The following is a 13,306-nucleotide window of genomic DNA, read 5'->3' as shown; positions in this document are numbered from 1 at the left end:
GGAATAGTTTGCTCGTTTTTCCAAGCGACTGCGATGCGTAAGTATCCCAGCAATTTACGACAAACCTCTGCGAGAAGATGAGGAATTTCTTTCTCCTAAACTACATATTATATCATAATTAATGGCGTAAACGCATAGAGCTGAAAATACACGATACTAGACGAAAACAAGTCTTAGTAGACATAGATCCGCAAACGAACCGTTCCGAAGGTAATTGCGACTTTGTGGTTACAAGCCATCATTGACTTGATTCAGCATTAACATCTTCCCTTTAGGAAAAAGTAGCAATAATGTACAACATTAAGGCAACTTACTAGAGATACTTCGGTAGAAGCGCAGAGTTACATGACTGTACTCGTGGTTAAAGAAGGTGTTCAAAGTGTCGTCCTTGTATGGCATGCAGGCCTGTACCCGCCATCGCAATGGGTTTTCAATGCTTTCAAACACCCTTGGATCATTTCGAAATTCTTGACAAGCATTGATACGTCTCTGCTTCAGTTCTTTAGCCATGTTAACCGGAGTGCTGTGCATTGTACCTTCAAGATAGTTCCAAACCATAAATCCATGGCCTTCAGGTCAGGTGATCTTGGAAGCCACGGTACAGGTTTTCCTAATCCATTCCACCTTTGGCCATATCAGGGCGTTAGATTTCGTGTCACAACAGCAGCAAAATGGGATGGTGCGCCATCATGCATGTACTACATCCTCTAGCCTTTCTCTAAGGAAACATCCGGAAGACATACTTCAAGAAGATTCAGTAGAGCCGGCCGCGGTGGCCGCGCGGTTCTAGGCGCGCAGTCCGGAGCCGTGCGACTGCTACGGTCGCAGGTTCGAATCCTGCCTCGGGCATGGATGTGTGTGATGTCCTTAGGTTAGTTAGGTTTAAGTAGTTCTAAGTTCTAGGGGACATAACCACAGCAGTTGAGACCCATGGTGCTCAGAGCCATTTGAACCATTTTTTTGATTCAGTAGAAACCGAGGGTAGTTCCGTCCATTGTCTGTTTGCTAGCATGTATGTCCAATTAAGACGATTACCTAGCACCCCTAACAACACATTTAATGAAATACGTAGCTGGTATGGAGACTCATGCATAGCATGTGGGTCGTAGCCTAGATGACTCCAACATGAGAATTATGGTAACTTAATACACCATCACGAATGGACCGTGCTTCATCTGTAAATAAATGTCACTGGCTAACACTGGGTTGCCTTCGGATTGCTGCTGCATCCACTGACCAGCGTTAGTCTACGACCAAATTCGGTCTCACTAAGACGCTGAAGTCGTTGGAGGTAGTATGGGTAAATTGCTTTGCGATCCATTATTCTCCGAACAGTATTGTGCCTCATTCCAGAAACCCGTGTGCAAGTCTCCTCGAGATTCCTAGAGACTGTTCAACTGTTTCCAGCACCACATCTTCAAGCAGAGGTGTAATTCGTGCAGGTCTACCCGTTCACGCAGCATGTGCAAAGCTCCCAGTTTCTCGGAATCGTTGATACACGCTAGTAAACTTTCGACTGCCGGGTGCTCGCCGGCCGAAGTGGCCGTGCGGTTAAAGGCGCTGCAGTCTGGAACCGCAAGACCGCTACGGTCGCAGGTTCGAATCCTGCCTCGGGCATGGATGTTTGTGATGTCCTTAGGTTAGTTAGGTTTAACTAGTTCTAAGTTCTAGGGGACTAATGACCTCAGCAGTTGAGTCCCATAGTGCTCAGAGCCATTTGAATTTTTTTTTGACTGCCGGGTGCCTTTGGGCAAGGTATACTTTTTTTTCAATTTATTAGCTTTCGGGCCGCGTTCATTCAGCCATCTCAATACTAATGTCAATTATGACGATACGAACGTTAGGACAGCACAGCACAAATCTCCGACTCGGCCGGAAATCGACCCCAGGCCCATTCGCTTAGCGATCCACCGCATTTACCGCGCAGCTTCGGCGGCGCTCAGGTATGCTTCTTGTTACAAGTGTGTTGCCTCCTACTCATTGCCGTTAGCCCTGCATACATGAAATCCATATCTGCGCACTCCCATATTCGTACAACACAGCCGACGCTCCGCAAACATTTGACATGAGCGGCCCTCTGACTGTGTACTGTATTCTCATATCCCTCCTGTTTACAACTCCATGTCTCGAAAATGTAAACAAAGATCACACCAAGGGCCGGCATATGGAGAATCATGCCAGTGGCGGCTGCTAATCATAAAGTCGCAATTATGTCGCAAACAGTTCGTTTGCGAACGTATCTGTACTAAGATTTTTTTTTGCTTCTAGCACTGAGTGCTTTCAACTGTGTTGACACCATTAATTACGGTACACCATGTATATAGAATAAAACATACATTGACGAGTCAAATCATTATGACCACCCACGTAATAACGCGTTGGTCCATTTTTAGAAGGTAATATAGTATCAGTTCAGCGTGGGATCGAATCTACCGGGTGGTTATAATTGAAGTGCTGTTTCCCACGGAGACCCACTGTGGGCTGTAGTTATCGTATGGCAGCGAAACTTGGTAGATACGATAATGCGTTCATGAGGAATCAATTTACGCTGAGAAAAAACTTTTCCAGTTTTGGCCACCAGGTGAAAACCTGGCACTGTACACTGTTTGTATGACGATATGTCATTCGCATTGTCATTTGATAAGCCATAAAGGGAGAGTACATTATGGCTATTGAGAAGAGAGGTCGTGCGCTCTTAGGGAAACGGTTTTATTGGAGCAGCAGCAATTACAGTGCTGAATTGAGTCAGTACCGACTACTGAAAGATTTGAGGGGAGGCTCGATATTATTAAACGATCTGAAGAAGATATTAATTAAATTCGAAAACACTGGTGAACTTGGTGTGGCACCTGTGGACACCTAGGTTTCTTAACGTTTCTAATATTTTAAACAGCCTTATGGCCACTGATTCAGTACATTACTTTCTTTATGTCAAGAGGTACATATGTATTTGTGACCAAGCAATCTGTCATATTGCCCACATGATTCTAGTCTTTAACTGCTGAAGATAATTTTCGGATAAGACCTTCAGTATAGCATCACTGTTCCTGTCACCTATTCTAATCACGTGAATCTCCTGGCTATTTCTAAGCAATAACTGTTTATGTTCTTCTCTTTCTTCGATAAGATCGAATCCTTTATTAATTGTGCATAAATTTTTCTTATCTCCTTTTGTTGTTCTATAGTGATACGCCGTACCTAAATTACTACATTCTCTACTGGATTCTACCCCTGTTCTAACGTGATACGCGCAACGCATTTTCTGACACATTGGGTCGCTGCCTCGGTAATTTTCCAACTAGTCTCATTCTATCCTTCGGTTTCAACATCGTACTTTCTGATATACTTGCGCTTTTGTATTCTTCTTAGAATTAGCTTATTTAATTATAAAAATGGCTCTGAGCACTATGGGACTCAACTGCTGTGGTCATAAGTCCCCTAGAACTTAGAACTACTTAAACCTAACTAACCTAAGGACAGCACACAACACCCAGCCATCACGAGGCAGAGAAAATCCCTGACCCCGCCGGGAATCGAACCCGGGAACCCGGGCGTGGGAAGCGAGAACGCTACCGCACGACCACGAGATGCGGGCTATTTAATTATAACTTAATCGTAATTGGTCTGGTTATGCTTGTTTTGAGTTTTAAATATTTCCTTAAACACGAGGTAGTTTAATTGAAATCATATTGTATTTCCAAAATTTTCCAAGCTCTTGCGATTTGGAAAGAGGTTGACATTGGTTCGTTTCCATCCTTAAAAGAATAGTTCAGTCACTGAGTCACTCACAGGAACTCTCTCTTACCAGCCTGTTCATAACAGTAACAGCGCTATTTACACAGAATGTGGATAATCTATATATATCTGTACAATCGTTTGACCTGATAAATTTGGATGTTTCAATTTCATTTGAAAAAGCGTTAGAAAATCTCACCTCAATCTACAAAGTCTTACTTAAACCTACCCCTTTTCCCAAAGAATTTTCAGTTTTCCGACAACATACATATTTCTGAATTCCATATCGTTGTTCGTAGTATTTTTTACTGCGTTCATAACATTCGTATTCGGATACTGGAAGTTGGTGAAATGGGGTAATTAGGCTGCTAGCCCGTAGGGATTTCGCACAGAACAGTATTATGCAACAGTGAGATTCTCTCTGTGTAGAATGAAAGCAGCAAGAATTACAATCTCTATGACTTCCACTTCTAGGAACCTTAAAAGTTTGAGCTGTCCGGGTTTAAAATATTTTCCAGACCCGTTTATGTAGCATAATATTTGGCGTAGTGGTAGCTTCAGCATAAATTTTATCCGTTTAGGGATTTTCATGTATATTACAACTGGTTATTGAAACAACTGAATAATTATGTAGTATAGAAATAAGGGAAACATATTTTTGAGGAAGAACTAAAACCAATATCTGTAATAATATTGCAACAAAAAGGAACGATGGTTTTATGACTGCGCAAGAACAACTTTTGATCTACCAGTTCTGATACAAAACAAATTCCGATTGGTTTATACTGGATGTTTAACACTATGCCGTACATATATATTTTATGAAACGTTTCCTTGTGTTTCAGGCATACGGAGATGGTTCATGACAAAAAATAAACCATTCACATTGCCCTAATAAATATAGTACAGTATCCTCAGGAACTTTTAACTAAAGTGAAGACGTACTTATTTTTGTGTCACTGATTCCTATAATTAAGTCGTTATGAGATGCATTACTGGAGCAAAGAACTAAGGCTATAAGACGCCTAACCTATTCTGCCAGCAAAACTGTAGTAGATTTGGCGTTGTTAATGTTTATAAGGAGTTAACTGCTACTCATGACACGAAACAGTACCTTCTCTCTGTCAGACATTACATTTCTTTTGCCGTTGTCAGTTACCAGGGCAAAACTTATATTAATGTACAACGGAGGATTTGGCGTTCTTCAGCCCGGAGAAACTATTACATGATGGGGTCTACCACATCCAATTGATGCAATTAATCTTCTTATCAATCCTGTTTGTATAAAGAACTTAAGATAAGTAATAACGTTTTCAAATAAGTCATGTAATGTTTTACTGCGTCCCCCTTCATTGTTTATTCCCGGTGTCTACCTAGAAATAACTAATGATTTTCTGGCATCTACCATATCACAAATAAATTTGCAATGTTTCTGTTCGCGTACGTTGTGCTCCGATATTGTGAATAACCTGCAAGAAAACCATTGTCGACAGAAAAGTCTTTCTCCTGTATATGAGTGAAGAGGACAGATTACTTTCTGAAAAATATACACACTAAGTGATCAAAAGTATCCGGACCCCCAAAAACATACGTTTTTCATATTAGGTGCACTGCGCTGCCAGCTACTGCCAGGTACCTCACTAGTCATTAGGCATCGTGAGAGTGCAGAAGGGGCGCTCCGCAGAACTCAAGGACTACGAACGTGTTATATGTCAGTTCACGAGATTTCCACACTCCTAAACGTCCCTAGGTCCATTGTTTCCGATGTGATAGTGAAGTGGAAATGTGAAGGGACACGGACAGCACAAAAGCGTACAGGTCGACCCCGTCTATTGACTGACAGAGACCGCCTACAGTTGAAGTGGGTCGTAATAGGTAATAAGCAGACACATATCCACACCATCACATAGGAGTTCCAAACTGCATCAGGATCCACTGCAAATACTATGACAGTTAGGCGGGACGTGAGAAAACTAGGATTTCATGGTCGAGCGGCTGCTCATAAGCCACATATCACGCCGGTAAATGCCAAACGATGCCTCGCTTCGTGTAAGGAGCGTAAACATTGGACGACTGAACAGTGGGAAAACGTTGTGTGGAGCGGCGAATCACGGTACACAATGTGGCGACTCGATGGCAGGGTGTGGGTATGGCGAATGCCCGGTGAAAGTCATCTGCCAGCGTGTGTAGTGCCAACAGTAAAGTCCGGAGGCGGTGATGTTTGGTGTGGTCGTGGTTTTCATGGAGGAGGCTTGAACCTCTTGTTGTTTTGCGTGGCACTATCACAGCACAGGCCTACATTGATGTTTTAAACACCTTCTTGCTTCCCACTCTTGAAGGGCAATTCGGGGGCGGGGATTGCATCTTTCAACACGATCGAGCACCTTTTCACAATGCACGGCCTGTGGCTGAGTGGTTACACGACATCCCTGTAATGGACTGGCCTGCACAGAATCGTGACCTGAATCCTATAGAACACCTCAGGGGTGTTTTAGAACGACGACTTCGTGCCAGACCCCACCGACCGACATCGATACCTCTCCTCAGTGCAGCACTCCGTGTAGAATGGGCTGCCATTCCCCAAGAAACCATCAACCACTGCCCCGGTTTCAACCATACTCGGTACACATATACCCCACAATCACTGTGGGGATAAGAACCACTTACTTATCATAGTTCATAAGATATGATGTCGCAAAGAATGAAGATGCGTGAGTAACTGCAGCAGCATGCATGGTGTGTAAATGCAATACTTCTGTGCTGCTACCTGTACCCGCAATAAATTTTTCGGAGAGAATTGGAAATTTGTGGTAAGGTCTTATGGGACCAAACTGCGGAGGTCGTCGGTCCCTAAGCTTACGCACTACTTAAACTAACTTGCGCTAAGGACGACACACTCACACCCATTCCCGAGGGAGGACTCGAACCTCCGACGGGGGAAACCGCGCGGGCCGTGACAAGACGTCCAAGACCGCGCGGCTTCCCAGCGCGGCTCGCGGAGAGTATCCACATACACCGCTAAATGCACCTACAAACGTATACTATGGTACCAGAGCAGATATGACGTCATAAAAAAGAGATATGCGACATACTACCGCCTTGTGCATGACATTTAAATTTATTACTTCTTTTCAACCAACTCTATTCGCAACACATTTTGCAGACAGTATCCACATATGCCGCTGAATGCACCTACACAAATATATCGTTGTACGACACACAGTTCAAGAGATACGACTTCACAGAGACTGAGATACGAGAAAAAAAAGCCGCATCAAGCATGAAGTTGTAATAGATTTATTATTTACTACAAAGACGCTCCCACAGTCGAGTCTGCTTAAGGAAATCTCTCACACCTGGAAGTGCTTTTGACAGCTTTCAACTGCGAAGCACGAACGGCTGTACGCAGAAACATCCGTGTATACTGCTATGAAAAGGCATTGTCATAGAGATGTGTACAAAATCGTATTGTAGACACGGGAAGCAGCTGCACGCAGTTCTCGAGATCGTCTTTCTTGATTTGGATACTATATTTACACATCTGTACATTTCACATATTTCTTCGTATGAATGTTTCATAATCTGAAAGGTGTTTTCCCGAATACAGGGAAATGAAGCTTTTTCGATACTTCGCTACAAACACAGCTCATTTTTTGTTTTGTTGCGAAAAGAAAATTGGTAAAATGAAAATCAGCGTAACGCCAGGTTTGTCAGCTAGTAGATCACAAATGTGACTTATAGTTGTGTTGGAAGAAGTTATTGATTCCTTGATGAAATTGAAAAATTATAGATCTGAGAAGCTCAGATTTACTCAAATGACAGATCAGTAGTTTACTGTAACTTGACTCCAACTGATCAACAGATAACATTATCAGATGACTAAAACTCATCCGTGTGTCAATTCATGACTCGCTTCAGTCCTTTAATCTACCAAAGGTTTTCTCTTTTTTTTCTCTCTCTTTTAACCTAAAGTTTCATAGACCATGCTCCTGTTTAGTAAGCTGTCATGTCACGCAATATTTATCCATTTGTTGACGCGAGAAGAACAGATTTTTGAGAGGTGCCTGGAACAGTATAAGATCATTGCAAAAAAGTAGCTGGATGAAAATAAATAGAAATGAAACTGGAGAGAGTGAGGATGGGGGTGGAGAGAGGGAGAGAGAGATAGATAGACAGAGAGAGAGAGAGAGAGAGAGAGCTGGCAGATGGTCAGAGAGAAGGGAGAGAGGATGGCATTGAGACGTCGTACACTGCAGACGTCTGATGTCTGTGTAAAATACGTAGTGGATTGACTGACAGGTTTCTCAGATCGTAGTCCACAGTTCACCAGCGCTGACGTCTGGAGGCCTCCGAGGACCAGAGTGACGAGTGAGCGTATTCCATGCACGTCTGTTCTGTGACACGCCCCGCATACGGTTTGGCCAAGAGCAAAGCGCTGTTTTATTTGCTGTGTTGCGTAGAAAATCTCGGCGTGCATGTAGTTACGATTTTTGTTGTAACATATCACGTGTAATGCATTTAAAAAAAGAAAAATGGGGAATTATTACAGTCGGGATATGGCAGTTCGTGGAATTCTAGATCACTGATTATGGTGCTGATGTTCGAGCAATATAGATCACCAAAACCCACGCCGGGGAATGATTGTGAGTTGTGGGCACTTCAGACTTCAGTGGACCAATGAGAGCAGCAAATGAGCAGCAGATGCAAAAAAGAATGTGTTGTGAAGAAGTCTCCGAAACAGCTCTAGTGTGCAGTAGATGATCGTTACGAATTTGCGTAGAGCATCAATCGTCATATTGGATGAGTGATAAATGTAATGAGGCTGTGTTGAGTCTTTGGTTAGCACGTTCTACTGCAAACACTCGCTGTCTTACAAGTGAGAAGTTGACACCTGGTCCCATATTCCAATAAGACAGTGGCGTCGCACATACTGGAATGTCAAGCCTTCTTCACAGAACACCTTTTTGTTCTGGTACACTGAAGGGTCAAAGAAACTGTTTAGGCTTGCGTATTCAGATACAGAGATATATAAACAGGCAGATACTTCGCTGCGATCGGCAACGCCTGTATAATATAACAAGTGTCCGGCGTAGTTGTTAGATCGGTTACTGCTGCTACAATGACAGGTTATCAAGATTTAAGTGAGTTTGAACGTGGCGTTATAGTCGGCTCACGAGCGATGGGACACAGCATCTCCGAGGCAGCGATGAAGTGGAGATTTACCCATACTACCATTTCACGAGTGTACCGTGAATATCAGGAATACGGTAAAACATAAAATCCCTGACACTACTGCGGCCGGACAAAGGTCCTGCAAGAACGGGACCAACGACGACTGAAGAGAGTCGTTCACCGTGACAGAAATGCAACCCTTCCGCAATTGCTACAGATTTCAGTTCTGGGCCATCAACAATGTCAGCGTGCGAACCGTTCAACGAAAGATCATCGATATGGGTTTTCGGAACCGAAGGCCCACTCGTGTACTCTTGATGACTCCACGACACAAAGTTTTACGCCTTTCCTGGGCCCGTCAACACCGACATTGGACAGTTGATGACTGGAAACATGTTGCCTGGTCAAACGAGTCTCGTCTTGTACGGGTATGGAGACAACCTCATGAATCCATGGACCCTGCACGTCAGCAGTGGCTGTTCAGGGTGGTGGAGGCTCTGTATTGGTGTGGGGCGTGTGCAGTTGGAGAGATACGTCTAGACACGACTCTGACAGGTGACACGTATGTAAACATTTTGTCTGATCACCTGCATCCATTCATGTTCATTGTGCATTCCGATGGACTTGGACAATTCCAGCAGGACGACGCGACACCCTATACGTCCAAAATTGTTACAGAGTGGTTCCAGGAACAGTCTTCTGAGTTTAAACACTTCCGCTGGCCACCAAACTCCCCAGACACGAACATTATTGAGCATATCTGGGATGCCGTCCAAAGTACTGTTCAGAAGAAATCTACCCCCGCTCGTATCTTTAAGGATTTATGGACAGGCCTGCAGGATTCATGGTGTTAATTCCCTCCAGCACTACATCAGACACTGTATTGTATGGAACTGAACCTTAGTGGTTCACAACCCCACAACAGGCTACAGCAGTCCACTCATCCCACCACCACCCCATACCGAACCCAGGGGTATTGGGCGGTTCGGCCCTCTGTCGACCCCCTGGGAACGTCTCACACCAGACGAGTGTAACCCCAATGATTGCGTGGTAGAGTAATTATGGTGTACGCGTACGAGGAGAAGATGTTTGCGCAGCAATCTCTGACATAGTGTAACTGAGGCGGAATAAGGGGAACCAGCCCGTATTCGCCGAGGCACATGGAAAACTGCCTTAAAAACCATCCACAGAGTGGTTGGCACACCGGATCTAGATACTAATCCGACGGGCGAATGCGTGTCGGGGACCGGCACGTCCTCCCTCCCGGAAAACAGTGCGTCAGAGCGCACGGCTAACTGGGCGGGCTACATCAGACATTAGTCGAGTCCATACCACGTCATGTTGCGGCACTTCTGCTTGCTCGCGGGGGCTCTACACGATATTAGGCAGGTGTACCAGCTTTTTGGCTCTTCAGCGTATGTGGCCAATTAAAAATGTGATGGTTAAGGCAGGTTTCCATGTACTTAATCAGTTTCAACAAGGCGTTGTTGACACAACGTGCACAACAATGTGGCAGCTAATGCTTCAAAATTGCACAGAACGACTCCATGACGAACATAACGCAAACATCACTGCTTAGTAAAACACAACCACTATGTTATTTTTGTTTTGTTCAGGTAATGTGGTAGTGTTAGAATGAAGATTTAACTAATAATTTGCATCACACATATTTCTATTTGCCAACACTATATTTTGTTTCATGTAAAGGCCCTGATCTTCTCTTGTGTGCCGGCCGCGGTGGCCGAGTGGTTCTAAGCGCTTCAGTCCGGAACCACGCGACTGCTACGGTCGCAGGTTCGAATCCTGCATGGATGTGTGTGAAGTCCTTAAGTTAGTTAGGTTTAAGTAGTTCTAAGTTCTAGGGGACGGATGACCTCAGATGTTAAGTTCCATAGTGCTCAGAACCATTTGATTTGAACTTCTCTTGACTGGCAAGCAATAGTGAACCCACCGATTCAGAGATAGCTTCGGAAAATTAAATATGAACCACATACTCTACTTCCAGCGTTTTACTGTGGTTTTTGCAACCACCATTTTATAATATATCAGTTGGTAATATTTATTACTATTACTATTATTATTATCTATTGGTTACAAGAATGGACTTCCATCTAGGTACTATGATAAACCATATATGGCAATAATATATGAATGTGCAATCTTAATTTCAATAACAAGATCATATTCAATCCTAACAAATAATCACCATTTGTAAATACGATGTGTTTTGAATATACAATAATATTTTGAATAATAATATCTCTACTGATACGTTACGCAGGCTATAAGGGTAAAAACTATGCATGTAGTCGGTGTTGTGCTACTGAGAAGCAGTTGTACATATATATCTGGGAAACTGAAATAGTTTTTGGAGTATTGTGTTTTGAAAATAACAGTTGAATTTAACTAAAAGATAGAAAATGAAATACTGGAAAACAGCAGGAGCTATGGATTAGATTCCATTCGCAGCCGCCATGGGTTGTGGGTAGGAATATACGTATACGAACTCTTAAGCAGGTATAGAGACGGGAGGGGAGAAAGGGTGAGGGTGAGCAGGAAGAGCGGAAACAATGAAGGACGCGGCCGAGAACACAGTGGTCGCCGTTCGCGAAATTTCGACCGTCACAGGCTGAATCTGGCCACACACAACTCAAAGTAATGTCGCCATTCTTCAAGCTGTCACGCGGCGCAACGCAGAGTGAATTTCAAATCTCAAGTCACGTGGCAACGGCTACGACTCTCGGATCGGCAATCTGAGGTGTGAGGTTGCATCAGTGCTCAAGGTTCGGTGTGTAACGTCCAACGGTCTCTTTCTGATCCCTGGATTCACTATACTGTCAAGATCGACGTCGCTGAGGACCGATAAATGTATTTAGCAACAGCCTTGTAACAATTAATGGTATAACCGTTATGAAAAGCTCACGACTGCTAAGTTACTGACAGAAACAGAGAAATTAGCAACTAAGGATGCTATCGTAGAACATCTCTGGGACGTGTTGTATCTAGTGCACTGGCGTGTGATTTCCTGTTTGTATTGAGATTTTTGGCAGTGGCAGAGACAGTTTTAATGCGCTGGAATTGAGAGGTGGGAGAGGAACTGTGGAGTTTGGATGTGAGGTTTCTTCCTTAACAGCTACTGCATTCCGCAAGTTCTGCGTATGTACTAGCTCTTTTATTATAATTTATGTGACAAGTCTTGCCAACTACGGAATAATGGAGATTTAATGTAGACCAATTTGGAACGACTGGAAGAAGGATCTGTGTGTTGAGAAAGATTTACCATTTTCTCTGCGTGTTTATACGGAGTTGAAGCAAGTTTCCATGATACCCAGGCTGCATCAGGCGTACCGTTCAGACAGTTTTTCTAGGGAACGTTCCATCCGACCTTTCGGGGGTAGAGTGTGTTAAAGGCAAACCGTGAAGGTATAAAGGCACATTTGCATGCCGAGCGTGAGTTTCCTCGGAAACGCGAGATATTAATTAAATAAATAATCAGTGACAAATAAATAAAGCCTATGGCACACAACTGCAGCGCTGTGTCGCTGATAAAACAAAAGCACAATTACGTTACTCGTATGTTTGATTAAGAAAAGAGAGCTCTGGTTGAAGTGGTGCGAGAAGCACGTATTTTAGTTTATTGTCTGGCACACCGCCATATTTCATGTTATAGAAAATTACTGCGAGTTGCAACCATACTAGGCACTCGATTCTGAAAAGAATTTATATTTATAAAAGTAAGTAGGATTGTGAACTGTAGGCTTATTCATTGAATATATCTGATTTAACTAACTGTGTAACTTTTTTATGTTTAGTAGACAATCACCTCTGTACGACGTTTTGGCATGGCTGGCAAATTATTGTAATATTGAGATTTAGATTATGAGTCCGCACCTACCGCAGCAGTCTTTGGAAACGATTTAATTACGAAGTCCGATTATTCAGTTTTATTTCACGGTCAACTACGAGTAACATTGCCTTTACGAAAAAGCCATTGTCAAGCGTCTGATACCGAATAATTAAAACCTGACGACTCATAGGAGAGACAATCATACAGATAAAATAATTAATATTTTATTTTATTTTATTAATTTTATATTGGCGACTGCGTGTCGGACTTGTTATTTTGTCATTTGTTACATTGTTCTCTTTGTTTCATGTGAAAAATCAACTTTCTGGACCTGGACTTGACTATATGAGAAATAACAAAAATCAGAAGATATTTGCCAATTATAAAATTTTGCGGGAAGACGCAAAGAAGCTTCCAGCAATATAAGGTAAGACGCAGCATCTTTGCATTAGCAGGCTTGACCAGACGTATAATTCAGTGTATTAGCTTTTCAGTAAAATTCTGTAGTGTTTCTTTTCCGCATAACAGTTTCAGTGATAAATTTCATTCTCA

Source organism: Schistocerca americana, chromosome 1, assembly GCF_021461395.2.
Source record: "Schistocerca americana isolate TAMUIC-IGC-003095 chromosome 1, iqSchAmer2.1, whole genome shotgun sequence".
Lineage (NCBI taxonomy): Eukaryota > Metazoa > Arthropoda > Insecta > Orthoptera > Acrididae > Schistocerca > Schistocerca americana.
This window is presented reverse-complemented; position numbering follows the sequence as displayed.